This window comes from Petromyzon marinus, chromosome 19, assembly GCF_048934315.1.
Source record: "Petromyzon marinus isolate PM22_M1 ecotype Great Lakes invasive population chromosome 19, UKy_Petmar_22M1.pri1.0, whole genome shotgun sequence".
In the NCBI taxonomy this organism is placed as follows: domain Eukaryota; kingdom Metazoa; phylum Chordata; class Hyperoartia; order Petromyzontiformes; family Petromyzontidae; genus Petromyzon; species Petromyzon marinus.
This window is the reverse complement of record NC_133685.1, coordinates 3,029,445-3,055,824: the sequence shown is the minus strand read 5'-3', so window position 1 is coordinate 3,055,824 and position 26,380 is coordinate 3,029,445. Positions and strand designations below refer to the sequence as shown.

The window sequence follows — 26,380 nt, the reverse complement described above, 5'->3', positions numbered from 1 at the left end:
AGTGGTTGGGTGAGTGGGTTGATGTCTGTGCGAGTGGGTGGGTGGTTGGGTGAGTGTGTGAGTGGGTGGGTGGGTGAGTGGTTGGGTGAGTGGGTGGGTGAGTGGTTGGGTTAGTGGGTGAATGTCTGTGCGAGTGGGTGGGTGATTGGGTGGGTATCTGTGTGAGTGGATGGGTGAGTGGTGAGGTGAGTGGTTGGGTTAGTGGGTGAATGTCTGTGTGAGTGGGTATGTGGTTGGGTGGGTATCTGTGTGAGTGGATGGGTGAGTGGTGAGGTGAGTGGTTGGGTGAGTGGGTGGATTTCTGTGTGAGTGGGTGAGTGAGTGTCTGTTTGAGTGGGTTGGTGGGTATCTGTGTGAGTGGGTGGGTGGGCTGGTGAGTGAGTGGTGAGGTTAGTGGTGAGGTGAGTGGTTGGGTGAGTGGGTGAATGTCTGTGTGGGTGGGTTGGTGGTTGGGTGAGTATCTGTGTGAGTGGGTGGGTGAGTGTCTGTTTGAGTGGGTTGGTGGGTATCTGTGCGAGTGGGTGGGCGGGTGAGTGAGTGGTGAGGTTAGTGGTGAGGTGAGTGGATGGGTGGGCGATTTGTGATTTCTATCGCAGTGGAATTGTTCGGAGTTCGAAGAGGCTATGGCACCGCTCTGGTACGGATCTGGCACGGCTGATTGGTTTCACTCATAGGGCAGGCTCAGCCTCAAGCTCCCCATTGCTTCGAGTCTCAGGCTGAACATTCTCACACGACGCACGCGATCCATAGCATCAGCGGAGCATGACGCTAAAGCTGATAGAAAGCGGGCACACGCAAACATACTAATGCACACTCCTGCACAAGGACAAAGGCCCCCCGTATAGCCTTTAACAGATCGTTGGGGGCAAGTGCTCGTAGTGAGAACGAGGGAGTGGGTTGCCAGCACCACGACCAGCTCGTTTGAGGCCGAGTCGACCTAGGGGAGGCCGAGGACGGGTTCAGATAATCGTCGCCGGTGTTGGTGGCCGTGAGCGAGAAGCGAGCTCAGGGCGCAGCGCCCTAACCACTACACGAACGTCATCACAGCGCTCGTACCAGGCTAGGTGCATTTTGCGGCCACGTGAAGTGTCGAAGGCTCCATCTTCTTTGGTTCTTTCGGTAAAGTCACGTAGAATGGGAATAAAATAATAAATTGATAAAATTAAATAACACAATAATAGTGTCGAAGGCTTGCTTAGAGGAGGTCACGGGACAGATCCAAGTGCCAGGAATTTACTGACTGAGATGACCGGCAGATGCACCCAACTGTGCTCCCCATGGTGACAACCGCTCGTTGCTGTGAGCGTCGCTCCTCTGCTGCCCTCCGTTGCTGCTGGAGGGGCGACTGCCTCCAACTGCCCAGTAGCAGCAGCGTCCTTCACGAGCCTCCTCCTACACAGAGGCCGATGTTGACAACCGCTGGAATCGTACACCTTTAACCCTCATCCACACAGACAGCCCCCGGGGGGGGGCGAGGGGGGTGGAGGGGGTGGGGTGGCTGTGTCCGTGATGCCAATGTGGCATCTCGTTCCGCGGCGCGTTTAGCGGCCACTCATCTTCACGGGCAGCGGAGGTGCCTTTGGACCGGAGCGGAACAGGCGAAGTTGTTGCGGCTGAATGGAACGCAGGAGTTGTGGTTGCGAGGGTTGTTGTGGTTGGTGGTGGGAGCTGGGGGAGAGGTGCTCACTGGTGGTGTCGGTGGACTTGGAGATGGCGGTGGTGGCGGTGCTACTGATAATTTGGTGGTGATTGGTTAGCGAGCACCTATGAAGGCCGGCACGGTACACGAGGGGGTGGGTGGCCAGCACCACACTGGGCCGCCTTTGTCTCCCCAGTGGCGATGTTTACACCGCACCAGGTACCCATTTGAGGCTGAATCGACCTAAGGGAGGCCCAGGACAGGTTCAAATAAGCGTCACCGGTGTTGGCCGTGAGCGGGAATCGAGGTTTGTAGTGCAGCGTAGCGCTAACCGCTGCACCACCGCTCCCCACTACCACCACGACAAGCATCATCTGGCTGTTACCCCGGTAAGCGCGTCGAACACGGCGGGTGTCGCGACCAATGTGATTCGTAATTATTGTGTGGGTGTGTGTCGATAAACCTGCTCCACCTGACGCAGTAAGGGTGCCGCGGCGGCTATGAGATGTTAACTCCCTCGCCTGCTGCACAGGAGGTCGTGGGTTCGATCCCGACCCTGACGCCTCAACAATCTCGAACGCACGCGCGCTGGACTTCCTGCACGCCGTGCGTAGCCAATGGCGGCGAAAATTATCGATGGTGCACCTAGCCTGGCACAAGCGCCGCGGTGACCGTCACCGCCACTCCCCGGCTGGTCGTTGTAGCAGTTGTGTTGTGGTGTAGTGGGGTGCGTGTGGTGGTGTAGTGGGTTAGCGCGCTCACGTTCACAAAAACGCCAGTGGTGAACATCTGAACCGGTCCTTGACCTCGCCTAGGTCGACTCGGCCTAAGACGAGTACCTGGGTGTGAGGTGTCAACATCGCCACCGGTGACACAAAGACCCCAGCAATAAAGATACAATTGAGATTTATTTTTTGTTAAAAAAAAAATACGACCCCCAAAATGCATCGATGACATCCATGCAGTCGCGGATTTGTCTTCAGTCATACATTCCAAATGCAATCGTGTCTGTGCGCGCCTCCCTTTCAGACACACAGAGAGTGAAGAGTGTGAACGTGAAACATCGCCGATCTCGTCAAGAAGAATAAACCACCATCACGCGAACCTCCTCCGGTTATCCTCGCCGCAGCAGCGGCGGCGGCGGCTTTTGGCTGCGAGCCATCGAGCAGAAACGGCGGCGGTCACCGCATCGCGCGGCGCTCTTCAGACGCGCTTCTGCGGCCGTCTGGAACGCTCTTCCCTTCCGATGTTAGGAAACCACCCGGTGCGCTATGGCCCTTTTGAAATCTCATATCGAATACTCATTTATTTAGAAACGCTTTTTTTGCGGTGAGTTTATTGTCCTTCACCCGGCCCACCTCCGATTAGCGAAGGTTGGCTACGTCCCGGTGCGAAAGAAGTTCAACACGCGTGCACACCAACGCGGCTTTACTTCCGCACCAAGCGACGCAACACCTCTGGTAGAGAAACCCAAAAAATACAACGCGTGGTGATCAAAGGCGCCTCGCAGCCACCTCGCATCTCAGAGTCCCAACCCTAATGAGTGCGCTGCTCTTAATGAGATCAAAGCCGAGTCTGAATGTTTGAAAAGACTGAAAGTTGTTGGCTCCGCCACAGCAGACCGCCAGAGGCGCAAGCATTCTCCTCGTCCATTTGCGGAGGAGCGGATGATGGTTTGCGGTCAAAAGAATGTACTCCTTGAAGGAAGTAATCAATTGACGTCTCTCATCCTCCTTCGACCGCGACTAACACCCACGCGTAATTTATCCCCCCCCTCCCTCCCTCCCCCCACTCTCTATTCCGCTACGCATCGCAGCAGGTACTCATTTGAGGCCGAGTGGACCTAGGGGAGGCCCCGGACCGGTTCAGCTAATCGAACTCGGGTCGCCGTCACCGCTGCTCCACCGCTCCCCACCTAACATCGACTTTCACTCTCACACGCACGCTGTGTGCGCTGAACTTATTTCGCGCCGTGAGGAGCCGAGAGAGAGAGAGGGGGAGGGGGGGTGGGGTAAGACAGAGATCTTACAACGCTCAAGCCCCAGCGTACCGCCTGGACCACGCGGCCTTGCTCCGATGTCTCTGAAACTCCGTGCCAACGCCTGTACACATCTCCAACGCACCACCATTTGTCAATAAGTTCCAACTCAATACCCACTGATTGGAAGTTGTCCCATGTCAGTCCTTGAAAATGACCCATTCGATTACCCGCACCCCGCCTGCCCCCCCCCCCCCCACCACCGTCTCTCTAATCGCTTCCGTATCTCGTCTAAAACGTGAGAAAATCCTGCTTCGGAAAGATTTCATCGACGAATTTGGGGCGCCGTGGAAAAAACAACGGAGCGTCGATCTTGCCGTCACAGCCGAGCGTATTCCGCGAACACAGCCAAAGCCCTCCCGTGCAGCCTCCTGCACGGACGTGTTTGGGGGCAAGTGCGTGTCGCCGTGGTACAATCGCCGCCTCGCCGAGTCAGCTGTGGAAAAAGCGTGCGTGTGTGTGTGTATATATAGAGACACCTCGACAATGAGGTCATCTTCTTGCTCAGCGGTCCTCGCGGATTTGGCGAAAGGCATTTCGATAGCGGCGATCCGACGCAAGCCAGCAGCTGGATGTGCAACGCGTTTTGATTCGTCTTGTTCGTTTGTCATTTTGGTCACCCAAGGGGGGTTTGACTCTCGCAAATGAGACTCGTCCTGGACTGTGGAGTTCTCGCCTGGTTCAAAGCAAACCTCACACTCTCCGTGCCTGCACTTGAATAAAAAAAAAACATTGCCTATCCGAAGTGGCTACGGCAGGGGAAATCACCTTCAGCCACACTCCTACTCGCGATGATGTCCCGCAAATGTCTCCAGCGGCACTCACTCCAACACAACAGAGACAAAGATCCCCCGTATAGCCTTAACATGCTGTAGGGGCAAGTGCTGTTAGCGAGCACCTCTGAAAGTCGGCACAGTACACGAGGGGATGGGTGGCCGGCACCACGCCCGACCGCCTTTGTCTCCCGAGTGGCGATGTTCACACAAAGGATCAGGTACTAATTTTATGCCGAGTCGACCTAAGGGAGGCCCAGGACTGGTTCAGATAATCGTCACTGATGTTGGCCGTGAGCGGGAATCGCGCCGTGCGCTATCCACTGCGCCACCGCTCCCACCTTACATATATTTTCACTCTCATTTCTTTCGCATCATACGTAGCCAACCGTGCTAATCGGAGGTGCGATGATGTCCCTACAGGCACTCACCCCGACCACACGCCCAAAGTCACACATACACTCACAACTCACACATTCACACTTACACTCACACACTATTACACATACACTGACAACTCACGCATTCACACACTCACAGCTCAAACATTCACACTTATACTCACACACTATTACACTCTCGTAGTCGCGATGGTGTCTCTAAAGGCACTCCAACACAGGGAGGCCAGAGACTCCGCAGAAAACCCACACAAGAGATTCACCTTTATCTGGCGGGCGGTGGCAGCGCATCAATCAGGGGCAATCCGGCGTGAAGTCTCCGAGAGAATTCATTAGCCCAGTTCTATTTTTTGCGTGCGGTGGCCGGGTAGGTCAGTGTGTTTGTGTGTGTGTGCATGTGTGCGTGTGTGTACCTGGATATGTGGCCGTGTAGGTGGGTTGGTTGGGGTGCGGAGTGGTTAGGTCAGCGCGTGCGCGTGTGCGTGTGGCTATGTGGATGAGTGGGTCGGTGGTTGGGTGAGTGGCTGGGTCAGTGAGCGCGTGCGTGTGTGGGTATGTGGATGAGTGAATGGGTGAGTGGATGGGTGTATTGTTGGGTGAGGGGGTGAGTGAGTTAGCGAGTGGGTGAGTGGCCGGGTCAGTGAGTGTGCATGTGTGAATACGTGGATTAGTGGGTGGAAGGGTTGGATGGGTGAGTGAGTGACAGAGTGGGTGATCGGATGAGTGAGTGATTGAGTGAGTGGATGATTGGGTGAGTGAGTGAGTTGGTGGGTGATCGGATGAGTGAGTGGGTGGGTGGATGATTGGGTGGGTGAGTGAGTGAGTGAGTGGGTGGGTGGGTGAATTATTTGGTGGGTGAGTGAGTGAATGGGTAGGTGGGTGATCAGGTGAGTGAGTGGGTAGGTGGGTGATCGGGTGAGTGAGTGGGTAGGTGGGTGATCGGGTGAGTGAGTGGGTGAGTAGGTGCGTGATTGGGTGATTGGATGAGTGAGTGGTGATCGGGTGAATGAGTGAGTGAGTCGGTGGGTGGATTATTGGGTGAGTGAGTGGGTAGGTGGGTGATCGGGTGAGTGAGTGGATAGGTGGGTGATCGGGTGAGTGAGTGGGTAGGTGATTGATCGGGTGAGTAGGTGAGTTAGTGGTAGAATGGCTGGCCGGCTCTGAGTTTGCACGGCTGAATTCGCGTCTCTGTGGCTGAATGCTGGCTGAGATGACGCAGCCCAAGGTATTCATTAGCAGCTATCTCGCTCCGGCCACGGTTGGCTGACGAGCACCTCACACGGAGTGGCGTCCCGAGAAAAGGAAAGGTGCCAGATACCTTTATGGAAGTCAGCCGGGACTATCGCCCATCTCTGAGTCATCCCAGCCGGGGTGAGGAGTCCCGGGGGGGCGGGGGAGGAGCACGGGGTGGGAGCTCTGAGAGGAGGATGGGAGATGAGGGGTGGGGATGGCAGAGCGGGGGAGGGGGCTAGCGAGGGCTTGTGGCTGACAGTAGCTGGGGACGTGTGGCTCGGCTCCAAGGGATGATGGAAATTAGTGTCGCTGCGTAAGCTGGGTTATCGAGACCAGTGGAGCGGTGAATCGCAATTTTGTGTGTGTGTGTGAGGGGCAGCATTTTGCTGAGACGGTCGTAGCCACCCGTTTTGGCGAGGGCCCCTTCGGTGTAGCGGCGTTACAATTCACCCGCCACTCCTCACCCCCCCACAACAGCCCAGCCCAGCCCAGCCACCCAATCACTCCCCCACCAGTGGAGGCTCCTTTCCGCCGGCTGTGGCGTGAGCAAAGGCATTTTCAGTGCTGCACTTTTACCTTTGTGTCTACAGTGTGTGGATCCAGTACGGGTGCGGATCCAGCACGGGTGTGGATCCAGCACGGGTGTGGATCCAGTACGGGTGCGGATCCAGCACGGGTGTTGATCCAGCACGGGTGTGGATCCAGCACGGGTGTTGATCCAGCACGGGTGTGGATCCAGCACGGGTGTGGATCCAGCACGGGTGTGGATCCAGAACGGGTGCGGATCCAGCACGGGTGTGGATCCAGTACGGGTGCGGATCCAGCACGGGTGTTGATCCAGCACGGGTGTTGATCCAGCACGGGTGTGGATCCAGCACGGGTGTTGATCCAGCACGGGTGTGGATCCAGCACGGGTGTGGATCCAGCACGGGTGTGGATCCAGAACGGGTGTGGATCTAGCATGGGTATTAATCCAGCACGGGTGTGGATCCAGCACGGGTGTGGATCAAGCACGGGTGTGGATCCAGCACGGGTGTGGATTTAGAACGGGTGTGGATCTACCACGGGTGTTAATCCAGCACGGGTGTGGATCCACCACGGGTGTGGATCCACCACGGGTGTGGATCCAGTACGGGTGCGGATCCAGCACGGGTGTTGATCCAGCACGGGTGTTGATACAGCACGGGTGTTGATCCAGCACGGGTGTGGATCCAGAACGGGTGTGGATCTAGCACGGGTATTAATCCAGCAGGGGTGTGGATCGAGCACGGGTGTTGATCCAGCACGGGTGTGGATCCAGCACGGGTGTTGATCCAGCACGGGTGTGGATCCAGCACGGGTGTGGATCCAGCATGGGTGTGGATCTAGCACGGGTGTTAATCCAGCACGGGTGTGGATCCAGCACGGGTGTGGATCCAGAACGGGTGTGGATGCAGCACGGGTGTGGATCCAGCACGGGTGTGGATCCAGCACGGGTGTGGATCCAGCACGGGTGTTGATCCAGCACGGGTGTGGATCCAGAACGGGTGTGGATCCAGCACGGGTGTGGATCCAGCACGGGTGTGGATCCAGCACGGGTGTGGATCCAGAACGGGTGTGGATTCTTAACGGGTGTGGATCTAGCACGGGTGTTGATCCAGCACGGGTGTGGATCCAGAACGGGTGTGGATCCAGAACGGGTGTGGATGCAGCACGGGTGTGAATGCAGCACGGGTGTGGATCCAGCACGGGTGTGGATCTAGCACGGGTGTTAATCCAGCACGGGTGTGGATCCAGCACGGTTGTGGATCCAGCACGGGTGTGGATCTAGCACGGGTGTTAATCCAGCACGGGTGTTGATCCAGCACGGGTGTGGATCCAGAACGGGTGTGGATCCAGCACGGGTGTTGATCCAGCACGGGTGTGGATCCAGCACAGGTGTGGATCCAGAACGGGTGTGCATCTAGCACGGGTATTAATCCAGCAGGGGTGTGGATCCAGCACGGGTGTTGATCCAGCACGGGTGTGGATCCAGCACGGGTGTGGATCCAGCACGGGTGTGGATCTAGCACGGGTGTTGATCCAGCACGGGTGTGGATCCAGCACGGGTGTGGATCCAGAACGGGTGTGGATGCAGCACGGGTGTGGATCCAGCACGGGTGTGGATCCAGCACGGGTGTGGATCCAGCACGGGTGTTGATCCAGCACGGGTATGGATCCAGAACGGGTGTGGATCCAGCACGGGTGTGGATCCAGAACGGGTGTGGATCTAGCACGGGTGTTGATCCAGCACGGGTGTGGATCCAGAACGGGTGTGGATCCAGAACGGGTGTGGATGCAGCACGGGTGTGGATCCAGAACGGGTGTGGATGCAGCACGGGTGTAGATCCAGCACGGGTGTGGATCCAGCACGGGTGTGGATCCAACACGGGTGTTAATCCAGCACGGGTGTTGATCCAGCACGGGTGTGGATCCAGAACGGGTGTAGATCTAGCACGGGTGTTAATCCAGCACGAGTGTGGATCCAGCACGGGTGTTGATCTAGCACGGGTCTGGATCCAGAACGGGTGTGGATCCAGCATGGGTGTGGATCCCGAACGGGTGTGGATCCAGCACGAGTGTGGATCCAGCACGGGTGTTGATCCAGCACGGGTGTGGATCCAGAACGGGTGTGGATCCAGCACCGGTGTGGATCCAGCACCGGTGTGGATCTAGCACGGGTGTTAATCCAGCACGGGTGTTGATCCAGCACGGGTGTGGATCCAGCACGGGTGTGGATCCAGCACGGGTCCAGTACGGCAGTTGGTGTAACGGCTCTGAGTGGGTGGGGGTGGGGGCGAGGGGTCTCAAAATTCATCCACCGTGGAACAAAATTGGAAATCAATGAGAAGGCGGCTCCAGAGCTCCACAGCAGCCGGCTCCGATTGCACCCAAAACCCGGGGCATGACGCCCCCCCCCCCCCCCCCCCATTTAAAAGCGAATGGCTACAATGTGATGTGCGCTACGTCCGCTAAATGAATTTTGCATCCCACGTGCAAGCGCGTGCCCACGTTGTCTTCTCTCATTGCCGCGCGCGGGCACCTAAGAGCGGTGGCGGCCGTGGTTGGCGCCGCGCCGTGACCCCGTGGCGGTGACCCCGTGGCGGTGACCCCGTGGCGGTGACCCCGTGGCGGTGACCCCGTGGCGGTGACCCCGTGGCGGTGACCCCGTGGCGGTGACCCCGTGGCGGTGACCCCGTGGCGGTGACCCCGTGGCGGTGACCCGGCTTTGATTTGACCGCCCAGGCACTGTGATAGCAGGCAGCGGTGCCGACGAGGGAGTTATAATAACCCCCCCCCCCCGCTCCTCCCCCCACACCAAACAAACATCCCCCCGTAGAGCCTTTAACAGATCGTCGGGACAAGTGCTGTTAGCGAGTTCCTCCTATGAGCATGGTTGGCTACGTACGGTGCGAAAGAAGTTCAACGTGCGTACGTACCTATGAAGGCCGACAAGCCACGCGAGGAGGTGGGGAGGGGGGGCAGCACCACGTCCGGCCGCCTTTGTCGTCTCCCGAATGGTGATGTTTTTTTTATGTACGTCGTAACAGGTACTCGTTTGAGGCCGAGTTGACCTAGGGGAAGCCCGGTACTGGTTTAGATAATAGTCACCGGTGTTGGCCGTGGGCGGGCTAACCGCTACACTGCCGTTCCCCACACCACCGGGAGGCAATCATCCAGCAGGGGATTGTCGCACCGGGCTGCACGTGCGTGCGCGTCACACAGGGTAAAGGTGCAGCCCGGAAAATTCCGAGCACACGGCGCCGCTGATGGGAAAAGGGCGCTCGAGTAGCCACACGTTACCCCACCACACGTTACCCCACCACACGTTACCCCACCACACGTTACCCCACCACACGTTACCCCACCACACGTTACCCCACCACACGATACCACACGTTACCCCACCTACACGTTACCCCACCACACGTTACCCACCCACACGTTACCCACCCACACGTTACCTCACCACACGTTACCCCACCACACGTTACCCCACCACACGATACCACACGTTACCCCACCCACACGTTACCTCACCACACGTTACCCCACCACACGTTACCCCACCACACGCTACCCCACCACACGTTACCCCACCACACGATACCACACGTTACCCCACCCACACGTTACCCCACCACACGTTACCCCACCACACGTTACCCCACCACACGTTACCCCACCACACGTTACCCCACCACACGTTACCCCACCACACGTTACCCCACCACACGTTACCCCACCACACGCTACCCCACCACACGCTACCCCACCACACGCTACCACCACACGCTACCCCACCACACGTTACCCCACCACACGGTATCCCACCACACGTTACCCCACCACACGTTACCCCACCACACGTTACCCCACCACGCGTTACCCCACCACACGATACCACACGTTACCCCACCCACACGTTACCCCACCACACGTTACCCACCCACACGTTACCCACCCACACGTTACCTCACCACACGTTACCCCACCACACGTTACCCCACCACACGTTACCCCACCACACGTTACCCCACCACACGATACCACACGTTACCCCACCACACGTTACCCACCCACACGTTACCCACCCACACGTTACCTCACCACACGTTACCCCACCACACGTTACCCCACCACACGTTACCCCACCACACGTTACCCACCCACACGTTACCTCACCACACGTTACCCCACCACACGTTACCCCACCCACAAGCTACCGGGCTGGAGCCCCGAATTCTCGCGGGTGAACAATGGTGGAGGGAGGGGTAAGATAAATAATTTAATAAACGTTCCCGTTCGGTTCGGCTATCAACAACCATCAACCACCATCAACCATCAACAACCACCATCAACCATCAACAACCATCAACAACCATCAACCATCAACAACCATCAACAACCATCAACAACCATCAACCACCATCAACCATCATCAACCATCAACAACCATAACAACCATAAACAACATCAACACACAACCATCAAACAACCAAACAACCATCAACAACCATCAACAACCATCACAACCATCAACCACCAACACCACAACCATCAAACAACACCACCACAACCATCACACCCATCACAACCACAACCACCATCCACCACCAACACCATCAACAACCAACAACCATCAACAACCATCAACCATCAACAACCATCAACCACCAACAACCATCAACCACCATCAACAACCAACAACCATCAACAACCATCAACCATCAACAACCATCAACAACCATCAACAACCATCAACCATCAACAACCATCAACAACAAACAACCATCAACCATCAACAACCATCAACCACCATCAACCACCATCAACAACCATCAACCACCATCAACAACCATTAACCATCAACCACCATCAACCACCATCAACAACCATCAACAATCATCAACAACCATCAACCACCATCAACCATCAACCATTAACCATCAACAACCATCAACCACCATCAACCACCATTAACCATCAACCACCATCAACCACCATCAACAACCATCAACAATCATCAACAACCATCAACCACCATCAACCATCAACCATTAACCATCAACCACCATCAACAACCATCAACCACCATCAACAACCATTAACCATCAACCACCATCAACAACTATCAACAATCATCAACAACCATCAACCACCATCAACCATCAACCATTAACCATCAACAACCATCAACAACCATCAACCACCAACAACCATCAACCATCAACCACCATCAACAACCAACAACCATCAACAACCATCAACCATCAACAACCATCAACAACCATCAACCACCATCAACCAACAACCATCAACAACCATCAACCACCATCAACCATCAACAACCATCAACAACCAACAACCATCAACAACCATCAACAACCATCAACCATCAACAACCATCAACCATCAACAACCATCAACAACCATTAACCATCAACCACCATCAACAACCATCAACCACCATCAACAACCATCAACAACCATCAACCATTAACCATCAACAACCATCAACAACCATCAACAACCATCAACCACCAACAACCATCAACCACGAACAACCATCAACAACCATCAACCACCATCAACAACCAACAACCATCAACCATCAACAACCATCAACCACCATCAACAACCAACAACCATCAACCATCAACAACCAACAACCAACAACCATCAACAACCATCAACAACCATCAACAACCATCAACCACCATCAACAACCATTAACCATCAACCACCATCAACAACCATCAACCATCAACAACCATTAACCATCAACAACCATCAACAACCATCAACAACCATCAACCACCAACAACCAACAACCATCAACCATCAACAACCATCAACAACCATCAACAACCATCAACCATCAACAACCATCAACCATCAAGAACCAACCACCATCAACCATCAACAACCATCAACCATCAACCACCATCAACAATCAACAACCATCAACAACCATCAACAACCATCAACCATCAACAACCATCAACCATCAACAACCATCAACAATCAACAACCATCAACAATCATCAACCATCAACAACCATCAACCATCATCAACCATCAACAACCATCAACAACCATCAACCATCAACAACCATCAACCATCAACAACCATCAACCATCAACAACCATCAACCATCAACAACCATCAACAACCATCAACTCGAACGTCGACCCCGCGACTTGGAGTTCACAAATCCCGTGCGCTAGTAATTTTATAACCCCCGCCACCACTACCACCACCACCACTTTGTCGGCATCTCAAGAATGACTGCACACCTGCACGTTAACCTATTATCTTTGTGTCTCTATTGTTTAATTATTTTTTCAGTCATAGACTACATTCTTTTATTTTTTAAATCATATTCATCACCGCTCGACACAATAAACTCTGCACACCCCGAGTCTAGCAACTCCCAACCTCCATAATAACGGGGGGGGGAGGGGGGGGGGGAGCTTCTGGGTTTAAATTAAAAACCTTTTTTGTGGAAAATTTTGGTCGCCAAAGCCTACGCTTTACACTAACCCCACCTCTAGAAATCTCCGTTCCGCCCCCCGACGCCACCCCCACTACCACCACCCCCGCAGCCCAAGAGCAGCCCTCTCGCTCCATCTCTGGGAGACAGAGCGGGTGGGGGCGTGGAGAGGGAGGTGGGTGATGGGGGTAGGTGTGTGATGGGGGTAGGTGTGTGAATAAACGCGATGTTGTGATCCCCACTGGGCGCACGGAATGGCAGGCGAGGGGAACTTTCGCTCGCTCGCTCGCTCGCCGCCGCCGCTGCTGGTGCTAGGGATGTGATTTGCATAAATTTCCGGCCCATTGAGAGCCATTACCGCCGTTGCGAGCGGAAGAAACCAGGAGGGAGGTTTTCGGCCATCAGGCAGCCGCTAATGACAAAAGCCCGGGGTCTGACAGAAGTTCAATTGAATGTTTTTTTTCTTCTATAAAAATAAGAAAAAATATATACCTCCATATTTATTTGAGAAGTTAAATATAATGAGGTGGTCTGTTGGTTCAGGGGTGGGTGGGAAGGGTGGGAAGGGTGGGGGGGAGTAGCGTCGTGATGAGCCGGTGTCGCTGAGCAGTCTGGACTTGATTCCAGGTCTTGGCTGCCCAACTGAAATTATACCAGTGTTGTCGAACGACTGACACATTCACAGAGACCCACAGGCTCAAATTTCCCGCAACTCCAATGAGCACGGTTGGCTACGTACGGTGCGAAAGAAGTTCAGCATACATACGTAGAGACACATATACAGTACTCGCATATATACCCATAGACTCATATATAGAGACCCACAGACTCGCATAGAGACCCACAGACTCACATAGACACCCACAGACTCACATAGAGACTCACAGACACACGTAGAGACTCACAGACTCACATAGACACCCACATACTTACATAGAGACTCACAGACACACATAGAGACTCACAGACTCACATAGAAACTCACAGGGTAAATCTTTTTGCAGATGACACGATACTGATTACTGCTGGCCGCTCTCCGGATGACGTGATTGCTAAGCTCCAGGGTGATTTCAACAAACTTCAACATCAGCTAGTTGCTCTTAAACTAGTCCTAAATACCTCCAAAACCAAGGTGCTATGCTTCTCACCGGGACTAAAGCAGGAAGTTAATTTCCCAAATTACATTCCTTAAATAATTATCAAATAGAGCAAGTCAAGTTCTATCAGTATCTTGGGGTCATCCTGGATGACCCCAAAACTGAATTTTGAAGATCACATTGATTATATTGGTAAAAAGACAAAAATAAAAAATGGTTTTCTGTATCGACACAAGCACTGCTTCCCCCCTATGTTCCGTTTGGAATTGATAAAAGCTACCATACTGCCTCTACTTGATTACTGTGATATCGTGTATAAATCTGCCCCAAGTACTGTACTGAAGAAGCTTGATTCCATCTATCACTCGCCCTTAAGATTTGCATTGAACTGTCCATATAGGACTCACCACTGTGATCTCTACATTGGGTGAAACTTAACGTATCTTAATGTTCGACGGCTTGTACACCAGATCTTATTTATTCACGATGTACTTACAAAAAAATCCGCAGACTACCTGCTGGATCTCCTCTCTGTTTCAAAGAATAAATTTGACCTCAGGTCTTCGCTCATCTACCAGCTTCACATTCCCTATTTCCGTACAAAAACCGGAGGGAGGGCCTTTGCTATTGATGCCCCCAGGGTCTGGAATGCTATTGCCAATAAACTGCAACTTGAATCACTACCTATTAGATCTTCACTCAAAACTGCTCTAGAGGAGTTGTACACCCCTAGCTGCCACTGCTATTCAGTGGCCTAAAATAAAATGAAATGTTTCGCTTTTTAGTGTGCTGATCTTAAAGGTGCATTGAAAAATGTGATACTCCGACTGATGCTCCTGTTGTTTGTGGAGTTACTCATGCAGCCAGCTGTGGCTCTAGGGTTTGGTGTTACATGTTATTTATGTAGTTTATTGTTAAAAAATTCGGTCACAGTTCCTATGATCACTGTTACATTGCATTTATGGCTTTATTTCGGTGATTTCTGAAAGTTTTTTGGTTTGGCCATGTTTTTGTTTATTGTAGTACGGAGTTAGACTGATGGCCTTAATCTAAGTTTTCTTGTTGTTGTTTGACTTGCATCCCACTGGGATTTTTGCACACAGCGTTGGTGTAGGGTGCTATTTCAGGAATAATTTTGATGTTTTTTTCCTGGATTTTCTGTTTGCACATGCACAAAGTCACTTTAAGATGTTTTCTTGTTCATGTTTTTGTTTGTTGTGGTTGCACCCGATTCAAGAGCCGAATGGCTCACAGGGCTATACCAAATAAATGAAACTATGAAAACAGACACATATAGAGACCCACAGACTCACATATAGACTCACAGACATACATAGAGACTCACAGACTCACATAGAGACCCACAGACTAACATAGAGACCCACAGACTAACATAGAGACTCACAGACTCACATAGAGACCCACAGACTCGCACAAAGGATCCACATACTCCCATAGAGGCCCAATGTGTCCACTCACACAGGGACTCAAAGACTGAGTTGCGATGAAACCGGATTCTGGAGTGGAGAGCGAGCGAGCGAACGAGTTGACGGTCTCAGGCTGGCCGCCAGTGTGTGCACAATGAACACTCAGCCTTCAAAAGGTCGGGCAGACGAATGTGCGTGGCTGCCGTATGCGGCCCTGTGCGCGGTGCACGGTGCAGAATGTGCAGTGGTATTTTGCCGCTCACAGCCTCCGAGCACGCGGGGGAGGTGGGGGGGGTGCGTGTGTGGTGGACATCGCCACGAGGCAGTCACAGGCGACCGGGCGTGCGGTGCTGGTCACCAACCGGGCCCCCCTCGTGTGCCGTGCCGGCCTTCGTAGGTTGCTCACCAACAGCGCTTGCCCCCGACATTCTTTTATGGCCATACTGGGGATATTTGTCTTTGGTTGCGGTCTGGAGGGAGGGCACCTGCCATCTGACAGACGTTCAGGACACTCACGACATTCCCCGAAGAATTTTACGTGATGACGCTTCGTCGCAACATCGCTCATGATCGATCCACTGCTGAATGAAGGCCTCCCCAATCCATCACCGTCGTGCACAGTTCTGCGATGCAACCAACCCACCGAGCGGCTGCACAGAAGCCGATCTCATCACTCCGTCTGCACGGTGGACGTGTCTCTGTAGGGCGCGTTCCCTCCTTTGGCCGCCACTCCGCAGTTATTCTCGCGAGGACGACATGTGCTAACCCGAGCCCACTTAATTCACTTCACGATCAAGACTGCATCCCTTTGCCTGCGTACAGAGCTGTCCCCTGGGGTACGGCGAATCGGGGCGACCGCCTCGGGCCCCGCGCGTTGGGGGGGGGGCGCGCTTTGACGTCGGGGAGCCCACACGGTGCGATTTGCCCCGGGCCCCGTACCCCGCCCCCCCCCCCCCGACCTGTGTATGCTCTCAAATCCACGGTGTTTCCCTTTCTGTCTCTCACATATATAATTATTTATCACGTAGAATTCCCTATTGCATCGTCTCTCTAACCCAATTTCATATATATATGACCTTGTTCAATTCAAGAAACATATTTACTCTTATCCATCTCTCTCTCTCTCTCTCTCGATGAATCCCACGTTATTTCTCAAGGACGTGGGCGATCGTGGCCATCCCTTCCATTCCGCTCACTCCGTGTTGTTTACTCGACGATTTTGCATCTAGAGGCTCCTCTCGGTGTGCAACCGAACTGCTCAAATTGCCTTCTGCGGTCGCTTAATTCGCCGCGTTCACCTCCTCCCCGTGCCAGAGCCGGAATTGATTTTATCCGTCGCGATTTTAACGGCGCTTGCTCGCCACTGGCCTCCTTAGTGTAATATCCGGGGGGGGGGGGGCTTTGGGGACCACGTGTGCTCAGCAACTGCGATAAATATTTAAAAAATAATAAAGTTTAACAATTTTTTTTTTTTTAATGGAGAGAAGAATCAAAAAAAAACGTTTAATAAAAACACATTTTACGATATGGGGGAGGGGAGGGTGGTGGGAGTAGGTGCGCTATGCTCCTATCGCGTTCATTATTATACGTTCATTGCCCCGGGTCTGTGGCTGGGATTTTTCGGTCCGCTCGCGCGTGACCGAAACGTTGAGATGTAAAAGTCACGGCGCGTGGTGCCGGCGAAGGCGTCCCGTAGAGTGAACGGCGGCCTCTCCCGCCACTCGCTCGGAGATTACATTGCGGCCAAGATTACATCCGCACAGTCGCTCAGCTGACAAATGAGTTGCGTGTCGGGTCGAGCCTCGCTTCCACCTTACACCAAAGACAAAGGTCGCCCGTGTAGCCTCCACAGATTGTTGGGGCAAGTGCCGTTAGCGGGCAGCGGCCTACGAGGGCCGACACGGCGCACGAGGCGGTGGGTGGCCAACACCGCGCCCGGCCCCCTTTGTCTCCCCGGTGGCGATGTTCACGCACCGCACGAGGCACTCATTTGAGGCCGAGTCGACCTAGGGGAGGCCCAGGACCGGTTCAAATAATCGTCATCGGTGTTGGTGGCCGTGAGCGGGAATCGAACTCTGGTCGCCGGGTTCGTAGCGTAGCGTAGCTCTAACCGTCGCACTATCGCTCCACGCCTTACCTCCCCCCCATCACCCTGCCAACCCCCCACTGAGCGAACGCGCCTCGATCTCGTCCAATCCCACAAGCGAGCGGGGTTGGGAAGCCGGGTAGTTGGTGCGGTGTGACTCTGGATATTGAGGTGACTTGCGCAGGGCAATTGGCCGAAGCATTGCCTAAGAGAGACATTTCAGTCTTCAGCCACACACACACAAGTGTTGTTATTGACGAACGTGTTTAGTGCTGTTGTTTGTTGTTAATTATGCTTGTTTGCAACCGCCAACGCAGCAGCAGCCAATACCAAACAACCGCCATTCGCCACCAAGTGACAGTGGCGTCACCAGGGCGCCTGTGCCAGGCTAGGTGCACTTTGAGGCAACGTGAAGTGTCAAAGGCTCGCTGGCAGGAGGAGGTCTCGGGACAGACCCAGGTGCCATGGGTTGGCTGACTGAGATGACTGGTAGATGCACCAGCTGTACTCACTACTGCGCCAACTTGCTGTATTTTAGCCGCCCGGCGCTCTGCTCGTTGTTGTGAGCGTCGCTCCTCTGCCCTCTGTTGTTGTTGGAAGGCGACTACCTACAACTGCCCAGTAGCGTCCAACTACAGCGGTAGCAAGAGCAGCCATCACCAATATTCTACAGCTTTTCCTTCCAAAATTCTACAGTTTGGAAGCAAAAGCGATTTCAGCACCACGGACAGCAGCCCACACAGCCTACACCACCGCCACAACAATAACGCGCTCGCCTGCGTTGACGCAGCAGTGCGGTTCACCGACACGCACCGCGAGCATCGCTACAATTCAGGATGCAGAACGACAACTGGCACACCCACAGCGGTTTTCAGAATCGGTTAACAGTCAGGATTCAGTTGTTTGGTTTTTACTAGTTGCCGGCATTTCACATGAAAATATGTGTTAACACATCGTAATTACAAGAGGCGCCGTATTCTCCAGATAATAAGACGCACTACCCCCCCCCCCCCCCCCCCCATGTATTCTTAAGCACGCGTTTGGGGTGCGCCTTATAATCCGGTAGGTGTTCGTATGTGTTTTTACACAAAGATTCAGCACAATCGAAGATCGATTCCTGAGTGTAATCGCGACACCAAATCTTGACTATTTCATCGACTCAGCATTGGAGTGATTCGTTATAGTCGCAGTAAATAATACATACCCTGCTGCTGTACATTGCTGTAGCTACACAGAGACCTCCTCCAGCCTCACCTCCCTATAGCCTCGTCTCCCTGTAGCCTCACCTCCCTGTAGCCTCACCTCCCCCTAACCTCACCTCCCCCTAACCTCACCTCCCCCTAACCTCACCTCCCTCTAACCTCACCTCCCCCTAACCTCACCTCCCCCTAGCCTCACCTCCCCCTAACCTCACCTCCCTCTAACCTCACCTCCCTCTAGCCTCACCTCCCTCTAGCCTCACCTCCCTCTAACCTCACCTCCCCCTAACCTCACCTCCCTGTAGCCTCACCTCCCTCTAGCCTCACCTCCCCCTAACCTCACCTCCCTCTAACCTCACCTCCCTCTAGCCTCACCTCCCCCTAACCTCACCTCCCTCTAACCTCACCTCCCCCTAACCTCACCTCCCCCTAGCCTCACCTCCCCCTAACCTCACCTCCCTCTAACCTCACCTCCCCCTAACCTCACCTCCCCCTAACCTCACCTCCCCCTAACCTCACCTCCCCCTAACCTCACCTCCCTCTAACCTCACCTCCCTCTAACCTCACCTCCCCCTAACCTCACCTCCCTCTAGCCTCACCTCCCCCTAACCTCACCTCCCCCTAACCTCACCTCCCCCTAACCTCACCTCCCCCTAACCTCACCTCCCCCTAACCTCACCTCCCCCTAACCTCACCTCCCCCTAGCCTCGCCAAGTTACGCGGCGAGGAATTGCGTTGCCAAAGATTAATACATTCATCCTGCGATGCAAATTGCTTTTAGCTCTTCGTTTTGATTTTAATTTGCGTTCGCTTCTTGTGCGTAACGTTGGTCGTGACCCGGGGTCACTCGTGCAAATTTAGACTTTACCCGCGCCTCTTGAGGTCTCAACCGATTCAAGTCGCCGAGAACAGAACCATGGAAGATGCAACGCAGACTCAAAAGTCCGATTCACGAATACAAAGGAGGTGGAGGAGGAGGGGAAGGAGGAGGGGGGAGGAGCAGGGAGGAGGGGGAGGAGGGAGAGGAGGGTGGGGAGGAGGAGGCGTCACGGCAGCGATCCACTACTCCGCTCCTCCCGACTCCGCAATCGTCTGGTTGCACCACCTCAAAGTAAAACGATAGCCGTTTCTCATCATAAAAAAAACATTCGCCAATGCAAAGACCTGGTTAAACAACATACACTCGGAAATCACTGACTGTCGAGGCAAGTGCGATTAGCGAGCACCTATTAAGGCCGAAAACGGCACGCGAGGGGGTTGGTGTCCAGCCATCACGCCCGCCCGCCTTTGTCTCCCGAGTGGCGATGTTTACACACCGCACCAAAGTGCTCATTTGAGGCCGAGTCGATCGAGGGGGGGGATGATCAAACCCGGCTCAGACGGACGCCACCGCTGTTGGCCGTGAGCGGGAATGGAACCCGTGTCGCCCGGGGATCGTAGCGCAGCGCTCGCCCGCGACGCCTCCGTCCCATTGGTGGATGCTGATGCTGTGGGCAGCACCACGGTGCGGTTTGGATGAAGAACGGGGGGGGGGGAGGGAGGAACGGGGGGGGGGGGGGGCGGAGAGGGCTCTGCTCTCATTATTCCCGGGACTGCACAGTTGTCATCCCCGGAGGTAGATAAATGTATATCCCCCTCTCCTGCCGAATAAAAGATGTTGAATTGACAATGCCAGGGTTCGGGGTTGGTTAGCGCTCGAGTGGGAGACGGCTTAGGGATATCACCCCGCTGCAGGGTTGCGGGGACCGAGCGGGGGAGATTTGCCCAGACAGGGCAGCGCAGCGCGTGTTGTCAAGATTCTTGAATCTATCTGTGAGGAGCTGTGGGTGTCCTGTACGCGCTTGGTTTAATCCGGGTTCTGTAGGGTTCCTTGCCACGCGGGGCCGACAGCTCTTTGTCGGCTGCAAGCCACGCATCCCAATGAGCAGGATCCTCCTCGGAGGGAGCCTTGAGACTCACTGAGACCCCCCCTCCCCCCCACAAGGTAGAATGTATTATTACTTCAAAGTGCGTATAAAACATGAAAACAACATCACCGGTTTAAAAATTCAACAAGCATCAATTTCTTATTGCATTAAGGCATCGTCACGCCCTGGGGGATTTCACCATCATTCACCAGGCTGGTCAGTGCGGGTTGGCGATAACCTTCTAGTTTGAACCCCCCCCCCCCCCCCCTCCACGGGAAATTCAACAAATCGCATCCCGTGCAGCACCACGCCCGGCCGCTTTTGTATCCTCAATGCTGATGCTTGCTCGCGGCATTCTGGCAAAATTCTGGGAAAATCGCCCGATGCTGCTGTAATAAACCAGCGAAACGTCGTGCTCAAAATGTAAATCCCGTGGATTTACTCTCCAATACACTGAAGTAGTAACCGATTGGCACGGTTTGTTTACGTGACAACCCTTTACTGGTTGGCTGTGGCGGGTGGTGGCGGGTTCACGACACATTTATATTTATGCGATCTAACCCCAAAAATGTATTATTAATAATATTGGTCGCCAAAGCCTCTTACGTGTCAAAGTGACACGGTAACGAGTACTCATTTAAGGGCTGGGTGGACCTTGTGGAATCCCAGGACCGGTGCAAATAATCGCCACCGTTGTTATCCGCCGGGAATTGAACCGCTAGTCGTAGCCCAGTGCGCTAACCGCAGCGCCACCGCTCCCCAACATATATACCGACACGCATTCATACAAATTAAAGGCCTCCCCCCAGAGCCACACAGACTGCTTTGGGCGAATGTCACACGAGGGGTTGAGTGGCTAGCACCACACCCGGCCGCCTTTGTCTCCCCAGTAGCGATATTTTACACACCGCACCGGTTAGTCATTTGAGGCTGAGTCGACCTCGGGGAGGTCCAGGACCACACACACACACACGTGCGAACACAATGGCACTGACGCGCACGCACACACTCTCTGTGCCGCGCACACAACGTGGGTTCACAATCATGAATGATTACAAATCAATGGCAGACGCCTGCGTGATCGCGCGCCCGTGATGAACGCAGTGCAACTCGTTATGACGACACCCCCCACTCCTCACTCACCCCGCAAACAACCAGAGGCGAGGCGGGGGGAGGGGGGGGGTGTGCTTCGTTCCACAACCCCCACCCCCAGTATAGCCTTTAACAGACTGTTGGGGGCAAGTGCTTTTCGCGAGTAGCACCTATGAAAGCCGACACGGGCACACGCGGGGGTGGGTGGCCAGCGCCACGCCCGGCCGCCTTTGTCTCCCGAGTGGCTATGTTTTATTTTTACGCATCGCACCAGGTACTCATTTGAGGCTGAGTCGATCTAGGGGAGACCCAGGACCGGTTCAAATGTTTAGCCACTTTTATTGGTCGCGAGCGGGAATCGAACTCGGGATCTCGCCGGGTTCGTAGCGCAGCGCGCGAAAGCGTCGGGCCACCGCTCCCCAGCACTTTGTATCGCAACCACGGCGACCACCGCCAGAGCCACCAATTACCACCAAATTATCAGTAGCACCGCCACCACCGCCATCTCCAAGTCCACCGACACCACCAGTGAGCACCTCTCCCACGGCTCCCACCACCAACCACAACAACCCTCGCAACCACAACTCCTGCGTTCCATTCAGCCGCAACAACTTCGCCTGTTCCGCGCCGGTCCAAAGGCACCTCCGCTGCCCGTGAAGATGAGTGGCCGCTAAACGCGCCGCGGAACGAGATGCCACATTGGCATCATGGACACAGCCACCCCACCCCCTCCGCCCCCCCCCCTCGCCCCCCCGGGGGCTGTCTGTGTGGATGAGGGTTAAAGGTGCACGATACCAGCGGTTGTCAACATCGGCCTCTGTGTAGGAGGAGGCTCGTGAAGGACGCTGCTGCTACTGGGCAGTTGGAGGCTGTCGCCCCTCCAGCAACAACGGAGGGCAGCAGAGGAGCGACGCTCACAACAACGAGCGGGGCGCCGGTGCGGATAAAACACAGCTAAGTTGGCACAGTAGGAGGCACGGGTGGTGCATCGGCCAGTCATCTCAGTCACCTCAGTCAGTCAACCCATGGCACCTGCTGGGTCTGTCGTGTGGCCTCCTGCCAGCGGGCGTTCGATACTTCACGTGGCCTTAAAGTGCACATAGCCTGGCACAAGCGCCGTGGTGATATTACCGCAACTTAGTGGCGAATGGCGGTGGTGGTGCACGGTGCTGTGTGCTGCGAGGGTGGGGGGTGGGGGGTTAGGGGGCTGGGGGGGTTAGGGGACTGGGGAGGAGTACGGTGGCTAGGAGATGTTAACTCCCTCGCCTGATATGCAGGAGGTCATGGGTTTGATCCCGACTCTGACGCCTGCTGTGTATATGGAGTTTGTGTCTCTCTCGCTCTCTCCCCGTGGTTCATTGTCTGGCCCTCCGGTTTTTCTCTCCACATTTCGAACCGACATCACGCGGTTAGAGTATCTGGTTACTGCTATACATTTCCACATGATATGCAGACTTCGATGAACGAGCATTTGTGGCCAAGTTGCTTCTGAAAAAAGAGATCTATAGCTCAGTGGGCTTTACCTGGTAAAAAAAAATAAAAAAAATAGTTTAGTTTATATAGTTTAGGTGATGAGAGGGGTGTGGGAGTGCAGGATTATTCAACATCATCAGCAGCAACATCAGCAGCAGTATCATCATCAGCAGCAGCAGCAGCAGAAACCGCGGGAGGAATTGACCGCCCAGATAAAAGCATGAGCACAGCGGGTTCATCGCGAGTCCACTCGATTGACCATTGACCCCGGTGGGCTACTAACCCGTCAGGTGACCCATTGATATAACAAGTTAGACCACCACCACCTCCTCCCATTGGCTAAGTCATCAATGTACATCGTACAAGATTCACCACCACACCATTAAAATACAATTCGTACATCACATAAATTAAAGCATTACACAGCCAGATAAGCCATAACCTGTGCAATATTTTGGTTCATTAATCCACTGCTGAATGAAGTACCTAGCCCCGTGCCGTGCGGGACGTGGGGGTTGTTATGTTTTTGTCATACTTCACCATTTTGGTCAGTACGGCTCGGTGAAGAATCGGAGCACAAAATGATTGATTTTGCTACACTAACCCTCTGCTGCCCATAAAGTACACCTGCAGCAGCCGATAGCACCTGCGATCCACGGGTAGTCGCCTGTGCAAGCCCGATCCAATCACCTGGAATTTATTCGTAAGCTCCACGGGATCTCAGAAGATAAGCAAGTGTTTGAGCCTGTACATTATAATTCAGTGAGGCCACGGGCCACTAAATTAAGGTACTGATTTATGTTCGGGATAAGCCACCAAACTATAGGAATCGACGTGTGGCTTCAGTTTAAGTAACCCCCCAAACTCGGACCCAAACAACTCACCATCCAGCCACGTTTAACCAAACATTCAAGCGCTCACCCACCCAACCGGCCATCCAACCATTCACCAAACCAACCGCTCAGACAATGAATCACTCAAATAAGCAGCCAACTACACTCAACCAACCCGATAACCTACCAGCCAACTACTCACCCACCCAACCAGTAAAACAACCCCACCCCTCACCCACCCAACCAACCACTCACCCAACCAACCAACCTCTCATCCACCCAAACAACCAACCACTCATCCACCCAACCAACCAACCACTCACCCACTCAACCACTCACCCACCAAACCAACCACTCACCCACCAAACCAACCACTCACCCACCAAACCAACCACTCACCCAACCACTCACCCAACCAACCACTCACCCATCCACCCAACATTCACCCACCAAACCAACTACTCACCCACCAAACTAACCACTCACCCACCCACTCAACCACTCACCCACCCAACCAGTAAAACAACCCACCCCTCACCCAACCAACCAACCACTCACCCAACCAACCACTCACGAAACCAAACAGTCAGCCAACAACGAATTCATCCATCCACCCCACCCATCTCAACCGTCAACCAGCCATTCGCCCGTCCACCACCGGCACACATCGACTCGCTCTCCGATCCGACGACCTTTCTCCCATCCACCTCCCCCTTTCACGCGAACCCCTCGACCCAACCCGACCCGGTCCTAGCCGAGCCGAGCCGAGCCGCGCTAGGGCCGAGCCGAGCCGCGCTAGGGCCGAGCCGAGCCGCGCTAGGGCCGAGCCGAGCCGCGCTAGAGCCGAGCAGCGCTAGAGCCGAGCCGAGCCGCGCTAGAGCCGAGCCGAGCCGAGCCGCGCTATTGCCGAGCCGAGCCGCGCTAGAGCCGAGCCGAGCCGCGCTAGAGCCGAGCCGAGCCGCGCTAGAGCCGAGTCGAACCGCGCTAGAGCCGAGCCGCGCTAGAGCCGAGCCGCGCTAGAGCCGAGCCGAGCCGCGCTAGAGCCGAGCCGAGCCGCGCTAGAGCCGAGCCGAGCCGCGCTAGAGCCGAGCCGAGCCGCGCTAGAGCCGAGCCGAGCCGCGCTAGGGCTTCACCTGGCGAAGCGGCCGGCGCCGGACGTGCACCTGCGAAGAGCGCCCAGAGCCCAAGGAGTGCTCCCCGTGTCCACCTCATCACGACTCCTCCACCTCCTCCTCTTCTTCTTCTTCCACCACCACCCTCTTCACTAGATTATGCTCGTCCGACTGGCAGTGGTGATGCTGCTGTTGCTTGTTGATGATGCTGCTTGCTGATGATGATTAATGTAGATGATGCTAATACGACTGATGGTAATGCTGATGATGCTGCTCTTTTATGCCGATGCTACTGCTGCTGCTGGTGGTGATGATGTTGGTATTGCTACTGCTGATGCTACTAATTCTGATGCTACTGCTGCCGATGCTACGGCTGCTGCTGATGACACCGAAGCTGCCGCTGATGATGCAGCAGCTGATGCCGATTCCGCTGACAATGGAGCGATTATTGCCTAAGCGGGGTGGAGCGAGAGCGCCTATTGTTTGCTAGACGGTGATGGTGGGGGTACTGTGATGCTGTCGATATAGCCGACGGTGGAGGTGAACGTATGCTCTGCCCTGTTTGTGTCTCTCTCCCTCCTCCTCCTCTCCGAGAGCACAGCGAGCAGCCGCCGGGAGAGACAGCGGAGAAATGGGAGACGGAGTGGTTGGTTTGGAGGAGGAGGAGGAGGGGGGGTAGCGATGGTGACGATGTTGGGGGCTGGGATGGGAGTGGGGAGCCGAGAGGTCCGGAGAGGTGGGGGGGGCACTGGGTGGGGATGGCGTGAAATTGAGGATGACGGCATTGGAGTGTTTTGTGACGCCCCTGCATGTGGTGATGTCATAGTTTAGTGGTTGCACTCTGTGTGGTGACGTCATGGTTCTCAATGCTCGAGTCAATATTCCCAGCACCAGAGCAGCACGCCCGTGGTACGCGTGTATGTCATGTTGAACTTCTTTCGCACCGGTAGCTATTACGCAGGTAAGACTCGCCGAGTCTCAGGGCTCGTTTCCAGGAGACTCCTGCGCCATGGGGGTGTCTGGCCAATGTTTGTGGATTTTTTTTGTCTTTGTGTAA

The 26,380-nt window shown here is 54.6% G+C and overlaps 1 pseudogene; it reads right to left on the bottom strand.

Annotated features, from left to right (window-relative positions):
- The window catches only part of LOC116943791 (contactin-associated protein-like 2), a 168,393-nt pseudogene extending 142,312 nt beyond the window's left edge, over positions 1-26,081 (bottom strand).
- Positions 26,082-26,380: the final 299 nt, after the last annotated feature.